The sequence below is a fragment of the Balaenoptera borealis genome, assembly GCF_965194805.1.
Source record: "Balaenoptera borealis genome assembly, chromosome: 13".
Lineage (NCBI taxonomy): Eukaryota > Metazoa > Chordata > Mammalia > Artiodactyla > Balaenopteridae > Balaenoptera > Balaenoptera borealis.
In genome coordinates, this window is record NC_138870.1 from 3,019,296 (window position 1) to 3,027,779 (window position 8,484).

Sequence of the window (8,484 nt, forward strand, 5' to 3'; positions counted from 1 at the left end):
TGGGCCGGGGCCGGGGGCTGACGGAGGGAGGGCTGGCGTGGGAGGGCCCGAGCCTGCTGCTCCTCCGGGCCGAGGAGGGCCGGGAGAAGAAGGGCAGTCACCCGGTTGGGCACCTTCTGTCACGAAGACGGGTGCAGAGACGCCGCGGGAGAAACGCGCCGTCCGCGGGCGAAACTCGGCGCTAAATGGCGCCGGGCGTCTGAAGCCTCCACACAGCCCGCTCGGGCCCCGCCCCCCGCTGCCCGGGGCGCCCCACCCCCACCCCCACCCCGCTCGCGGGGCTCTCGCGCAGGCGTGCCCGCCCCGAGGCCCACTGGGACTTGTAGTTGGCGCCTTGAGGAATGAACGGGACAGAGGAGGAAGGCGCCTACGACTCCCGTGATGCCCTGCGGTGGCTTAGGCTGATGCCTGACGGGAGCTGTAGTTCTCTCTGAAACCGCCCCTTTTGGAAGGCGGATGGGAGCGTCACCGTGAGTCGCTAAGCCCCATCCTTCAGTGGGCGCTAGCTAGGAAAATCATGACTTAGGCATTAATTGTGGAAGGAGGGGAGGCAGAAGAAAAGGAGAGGGAGGCAGAACAAGGGGAGAGACTCCCACCATGCTGTGCTGAGGGGAGAGCGAGCTCTTGGGTTGCCATGGATGGAAAAAGAGCTGCTGTTCCTGTTTAATGCGGAGCGGCGTTGGTGCCGCGAGCGGGGCGTGGGCGGAGAGCCGGGGGAGCTGGACCCCTTTTCTGGGGCGACAGACTTTGTGCATAACATTGATTGGATAGGTGGGGGAACCTCCCTTCCATGGCACTTAAGGCCGCATCCTCGGCTGCAGCCCAGGACAGAGATTCTGACTCTCAAGTGACGGGCCGCCCCACTGCAGTCAAGGGTCACAGCGAACTCCGCCCGGAAAAAGCGCGCAGCGCGCGCGGGAGGGGGCGGATTCAAGAAGAGACGGGGTCTAACGTATCTTTGCGGCTTTTACCACAAACTTGAGAGAGCCGAGTTGACTCGGATGAAACTTAATGTCCGCCTGTGTTTGTGTTTGCTTGGTGCTTAGTAAAACAGCATCCAGCTTCCTCTAGAGGTGCCTGCATGTACCCGTGTGATTGACACCACGGCTTTGGACGTGCGGCTTTCTCGAAAGCATCCTTGGGCTCCCGGGACCTTTGCTCCTCGCAGCCACTCAAGATGGTGCAGGTGATGAGCACCAGGGGGCGCCCGACGGAGGAGGAAGCCAAACCCAGATGGCGGTTGAAAGTCTAGCCCAACGGTAGGAGCGGGAAGCGCTGAAACGTGCGCAACCGCGCCGAGCGCGCGCGCTGCGCTCCGGCTCCGGCCCCCGAGCCCTCTGGGCACCCGCTCCGGAGCGCACGGCCCGCGCGGCCGCACAGGGAGGACAGCGGTTGGAAGCAGCCGGACGGAAGATTCCTTAGCGCTTAGTTTCCTAGCAAATGCCCAAACGGGCTGCATGAGCTCCACTTGGAGAAGTTTGTCTCTACGATTCATAGCAATTCATCTGATACGTAGAATAGTTTATTTCTCAATTTTTTATCAAAAGCTACCCTTTGAGGTATACAAAAAAAGTTGCTTTAAAACCGATGGTTGTTAGGTTTTATGAAGGTGGAAGATTATGAACATTTTAAAATGCGAGTTTAGTAGGGGCCACTAGAGTCTTCAAATATTAGAGTTCCATTTTTTAAAGAATATCCCCTTCACTCATTTGCTATGGTAACGGCAAATATCATTATGGTATATGTATTAAGTGGTTTGTCTCAACCGTAAACTCGGTGCAAAGCAAGGGGAGAAATGTCTTCAAAGTACATTTGTATGGTACTTCTTGAGGCAGCTTCTTAGAACTTGCACAACTGTTGCTTTACTAGGAAAAGTAGTCTACTTTAAAACATGAGACAACTAATTATAAATTGATGAGTTAAAGGGAGATCAGTAAATCACAATGTTCTTGTTTTGGCACCATAAAAAAAATGAGGATATTTCTGTGTGAATGGTCATTAAAAGCCTTTATTACTACCTGGCCCTGCTTACTGGGCCATGAACCTTTGGCCACACTGCATTGGACACAAGTCCCATGACAACCACCATGCCCTACTGACATGTTATTTCAGCAGGGAACAACTAAATTCATTGTAAATAATTTAATTGTTGACTTAAAACTAGGCTTGCCCATGTGACAGCTTTTCCTACTTGTGTTATGTTAGCTTCACCAGGAAAACAGGTACAATGTTAGATTTAAAGCTTAAACTGTTTATGTGAATATTTTACTACGGACACTTATTTGTTCAGCTCCCTTTTCAACACTTACCCACTTTCAGTCAGCATGGTATTTTCTATTACTCATTACTATTATATCCCTAATAGTTATTTTCCTTTCTCTGTCACTTTAATTATCAAGTAAAGAATTGACCTCCCTGTAATTCATATAAAACATCAAGAGGTAGGAGAAAGAACCCAGGACACCATGGATGCACTAAGCTCAGAGATTTGACTTCCTGGTGGGTAGGTCCATACGAAGAATACAAGTATTTTATTTTCTCTCACCATGTTCTTAATTCACTTTAGTCCTTATTCATTTTCTCACGTTGATTCATGTTTCTTTCTAGTTCCCATCCATTCACATTTTATGTTTACATGGTCCCTGCCATTGGTAACTGGCCAGCAATGAAAGCCAGAGATACCTTTGATTTAGACAGTGGCTGAATACACAAAATCTATTTTATTTTGTATGTGGCATAATTCATAGGGTAGCACCTTGAAGTGTAGAGAAAAAAAATACCATCTTAAGAAAATTCCTCTTTTTTTGTCTCTTTTCCCTCATTTCTCATGCTCTTTTGTCTTGTCTATAATACTTCTTATTTTACCTCCTTGTTATTTGCAACTCAAGGAAAAAGGGAGAATCAGACAGTTAAACAATGAAGAATAGATTTTTAAACCTTTTTTAATTATAAATGAAATAAAGGGGGATGAGACTTGCCCTATATCAAAGCAAATTGGAAAACCATAGGATTAAATCTGTGTGGTACTGAGATAAGCATAGATAATGGAGAGAATACAGAAACATGTGTGTTGAGAGTTCCATGTGTGTATGAGCATGCCATAAATGAGAAATACGGCGTTTCAAGTCAGTGGGGGGAAAGGTTAGTAAACAGTGCTTGATCAATTAGGTATTAATTTGAAAAACAAATTAGGTTAGATGTCTACCTCACACCATTTACAAAATTAATATCCACACAGTTTAAAGAGCTATTTTTTTTAAAGAGCTGTAAGAATTTTTAAAATATAAGGGAACATGGGATAGGAAAGGACTTCAAAGAACAATCCAAGAGCCATAAAGAAAAACATTTGACTATTATCAAAGTTGACAATTCTGGTCAATAAAGCACAAATGATGAGCTGGCAGAAAAACTTAGAACCTATATAACAAAAGCCTAATAACCAAAATACATAAATAACACCTTAAACCGCAAAGAAAAAGACATCTATATAGAAAAGGGGGGAGAAGATAGGAAAAGACAATTGAGACAGTAGGAAATGCAAATGACTGAAAAAATTCTGGAATCCAGTAACTAGGGAAGTGCAAGCTAAAATAAGAATATATATTTTTTCTTCAAAAAAATTAGCAAAATTTTTAAGGATTTATAATATCAAGTGTTGGCAGGGGTGTGGAGAAACTCATGTGCTATTAATGATAACATAAATTAGTACAACTTTTTTTGAGGGCAATTTGTTAGTTAAAATGTACAATGTGCACAGCCGTTGATCCAGCAGTCTCCCTTTCTGGTACCTACCTGAGAGAAATACTTGCGCATGTGCACGAAAAATAAGAAGGTCCACTACAGCTTTGTAACCAAAAAGTGAAACAATCTACTTGTATGTTGACAAGAAAATAAACTATGGTATACTTAATTTTGACAACACCATGCAGCAGTAGAAGAGCAGGAAGTAAATATATATGTGGTCACATAAAAATAGTAAAAAACTCAAGTTGCAGAATAATAGGTATTAGATCATATGTTATATTTTTAAATTATGTGTCTATATGTATTTAAATGCACAGAGAAAAAGTCTGGGCAATACCCACCAAAATGAAAAGGGAAGTTAATTCCTGGGAGTACTCATGTCTGTATAGCATGAATTTCTTAATATATTCTCATTTATTGCAGACAGTTTGAAAAATACAGAAGAAAATATGAAAGTGAAAATCACCAGCAACTCTACTAGCCAGAGATATCAGCCTTTGGTACTTAGGTGTCCTTCTTTCCAGACTGGTAGAAAAATGTTTATAGTTATGTTATAAGCATTTCCAATGTCATTAAATATTCTTTAGAAACATAACTTTTAATGGCTGCATAATATTCCATCATATGACATTACCAAGTATAAGTTTATTAGATCATCTAGAAAGAACATTGGGGAAAATATTTTATTTTATTTTATTTTATTTTATTTCATTTTATTTCATTTCATTTCATTTATTTTTTTGGCCACACCGTGCAGCATGCAGGATCTTAGTTCCCTGAACAGGGATTGAATCCATGCCCCCTGCAGTGGAAGCACGGAGTCCTAACCACTGGATTGCCAGGCAATTCCCAGGATTCAAAGTATTTTTTTAAATTTTTATTTATTTTTTTTAGCCACACTGCACAGCTTGCAGGGTCTTAGTTCCGTGGGGGGCAGGGATTGAACCTGGGACCTTGGTAGTGAAAGCATGGATGCCTAAGCACTGGACTGCCAGAGAATTCCCTGGGGAAAATATTTTAAAATGGGAATCCATACCATCTTCCAGGCCTTAACAAGTTCTCACAAGAAGAGATTTATCAGAATTACCTAGGAAGCTATTACAAAATACACCTGTTGGAGCGTTTCACCACCACCACCCCACCCAACTTGGGTGTATTTTTGGTGAAAGAATTCATTGCAAGCAGACCTGCACTACAATAAAAGTGGGGTTTTTTTTTAAGTTCTTTAGGAAAAGAAAATGTTAGTAGATGGATTAGTAAATTAGGATTTAAACAGGGAATGAGAAACACTGGAAAAAATAAATTTGATGGGAAATAGAAAAGCATCCTTTTAAATCACATTAAAAGATAAATATCAATTTAAAGAAAATATAATAATAATGTATATAATTTACCTTTATAAATTTATAAATTACTTTTATCTATAAAAGAAAATGGGTAACAGTTACAGCACAAAGGACAGATGGGGGTAATGGAAGAATACCATTATAAAGTTCTTAACACTATATGTGAAATGGCATAATATTATTTGAGGGTAAATTATAATAAGTTAAAAATATATACAGTAAACACTAAATCACTAAAATTATAAAACAAAGTTATAATTAATAAGCCAATAGAGATAAAATTGAATCATTAAAAAAATACTTAAAAGAAGGCAGAAAAAGAAGAAAAATAAAACACATGGAGCAACTAGAAAACAGAAAGCAACAGGAAAATTTCAATCCAACCATACTGACAGTATCAATAAATGTAAATGGTTTAAACTCTTCTAAACTCTATAATTAAAAGGAAGATATTGACAGAGTGGATAAAAAAAGCAACATCCAACCATATGCTACCTATTTTTAAAAAAAAAAAACACTTTAGGGCTTCCCTGGTGGCGCAGTGGTTGAGAATCTGCCTGCTAATGCAGGGGACATGGGTTCGAGCCCTGGTCTGGGAAGATCCCACATGCTGCGGAGCAATTAGGCCCGTAAGCCACAACTACTGAGCCTGCACGTCTGGAGCCTGTGCTCCGCAACAAGAGAAGCCACAATAGCGAGAGGTCCGCGCACCGCGATGAAGAGTGGCCCCCACTTGCCGCAACTGCAGAAAGCCCTAGCACAGAAACGAAGACCCAACATAGCAATCAATCAGTCAATCAATAAAGATATCTTTAAAAAAAAAAAAAAAAAAAACACTTTAAATATCAAGACAGATTAGAAGTAAAAGGATGAAAAAAGATACATCATGCAAATACTAATCAAAGGAAAACAAGAGTGGCTATATTAATACTAAAAAGGACTATTAACAGGGATAGAAAGGAATATCTCATAATGATAAAGGGTCAACTCATCAAGAAGACATTTCAGTCCTAAATATGTATGCACCTAATAACAAGACTTCAAACTACATGACGCAAAAACTCTGAAAAGAAAAAGTAGACTAAGTCCGTAACTATGGTAGGATATTTCAAAATTCTTCATTCATTATAGAGCAAGTAGACAACATCATTACGGATATATGGTACAAGGTAAAAATTTGCAGGATAAAGCTAAAGCAGTGCTTAGAGGGAAATGTACAACATTAAATGGTTATACTGGAAAAGAAGAAAGATCTAAAATCAACTTCTCAAGATTCTATCCTAAAAAATTAAAAAGAAAATGGGAAATTAGCTCAGAGTAAGCAGAAAGAAGAAAATATTAAATGAAGAGTGGAAATCAGTGAAATAGAAAGTGGAAAAACAGTAGCTCATATCAATGAAACCTCCAAGTTTCTTTGAAAAGATTGATAAATTTGATAAACCTCTAGCCAGATTAATCACAAATAGAGAAAAGTCAACTTACCAATGTCAGGAATGCAAGTGGGGACATCATAGTATATCCTGCAGAATTAAAAGGGTAATTGGAGAACATGCTGAACTACTTTATGTCAATATATTGACAAATAAGATGAACAAATATCTTAAAACACAAACTATTAATGTTCACTCAAGAAAAAAGAAAACTTAGTGGCCCTATATCAAGGAAATTGAATTTATAGTTAATCTTCTCACAGAGAAAACTCCAGGCCCAATGACTTCATCGGTGAATTATACCAAGCACATAAGGAAATATAATCGTATAATACAAACTGTATGCAAACTTTTCAGAAAAGAGAGTAGAAACAATTCCCAGCTCATACTATCAGGCTAGCATTACCCAGTTACCAAAACCAGACAAAGATACTACACAAAAAGAAAACTACAGTTTAATATCTATCATGAACATGATACAAAAATCCTGAACAAAATTTTAGTAAATAAAAACCAGTGATATTTTTTTAAAAAGGATAATACATCATGTTCAAGTTGGGTTTTTCTCAAGATATAATAATAAACATAATATAATACAAAAATAATCAGTGTGACTGGCCATATCAGCAAACAAAAAAACATATGATCATCTCAATAGATGCATAAAAATCACTTGACATAACTCAACAATTATTCATTATTAAAAAAATCCTTCCACTGACTATAAATAAAAGGGAACTTTTTCAATGTGATAAAGTTCATCTACAAAAAACCTAGAGCTAACATCATGCTTAATGGTGGAAGAACAAATGCTTTCTCTCTAAGATGGCAGACAAGGTAAGAATATTCACTCCCACTACTTTATATAACATGGTACTGGCAGTCCTGCCCAATGCAACAAGAGAGGATAAAAGATGAGAGGCATGCAGACTATAAAGAAAGAAGTAAAACTGCCTTTATTCACAGATAGCCTAAGGAATGTAAAAAAAAAAAATAGCACTACTAGAACTAAGAAGTGATTTAACAAGGACACTGGATACAAGGTCAATATACAAAAATCAATTGCATTTCTATATACAAGCAATGGACAATCTAAAATTTAAATATTTCGCTTGGCTTTCAGACTTCAGCAAGTTTCTAGTGATTGTCCCCTCACAGAAACATCAATTTGAACGAATATCCACATGCAAAAATACCTTCACAAGAGCTAAGGATTCCAGGTGGGTATTAGAGCACCTGGGTGGAGCACAGAAGTAAGAAAAGATGCATTGAGGAGGGAAGGAAAGACAGTTTCACATTATCTCTGTCACCCTTTCCCCAACCCCAGGCAGCCCAGTGTGAAGAGAGACACCCTCCCAGTGGGAGAAAGAGAATGAAATGAACACTTGACTTTACTGAAGCCCCAGGACCAGGCCTACCCCAAAGCCAGACTGACCCCTGTGGCCCCAGGCTCCAGCAGAACCAGAGCCCCGGCCTGCCCCAGCAGACCTCAGCACTGGGCCAGCCCCCATGGGACCAGGCTTGATGCCTAATATTACAGTCCTAGACACCAGGCCTGCCACCTGGTGTAGTCTTCAGCCTACCACCACAGCCTTAGGTACCAGACCCGCCCCATGGATCCAAGTGCCAAGCTCAACCCAGTGGACCCAGGCTTCAGGCCCACCCCATGACGGACTGAGGCATTAGGCCTGCCCACCTGTTGACCCAGGCACCAGATTCGCTTGCTGAAGGGCTCCAGAGGAAGCCTGGAGATAACCAACAGATGTGCAACCCAGACTCTCTGGATGGGCCGCCTGGTGAAGGGCTTTCCCTGCCGAAATCAGTCTGTAAAGACTAGAAGAGGTGCCTACTTCTTCAAGTGTACCTACATCAACACGAGGCCACAAGGATCACAAATAATCAAGTACACATGGTATCACCAAAGTAAAATAATAGAGCTCCAATAACTGATCCTAAAGTAATGG

General features: G+C 40.6%; 1 long non-coding RNA gene across 1 annotated transcript; it reads left to right on the forward strand.

The window, feature by feature from the left end:
- The first annotated feature begins 324 nt into the window (after nucleotides 1–324).
- On the forward strand, nucleotides 325–4,339 carry LOC309608713. The gene is made up of 2 exons (XR_014233079.1): nucleotides 325–470; nucleotides 1,047–4,339. It is a non-coding gene; the product is annotated as an uncharacterized lncRNA (long non-coding RNA).
- The last annotated feature ends 4,145 nt before the right edge of the window (nucleotides 4,340–8,484 follow it).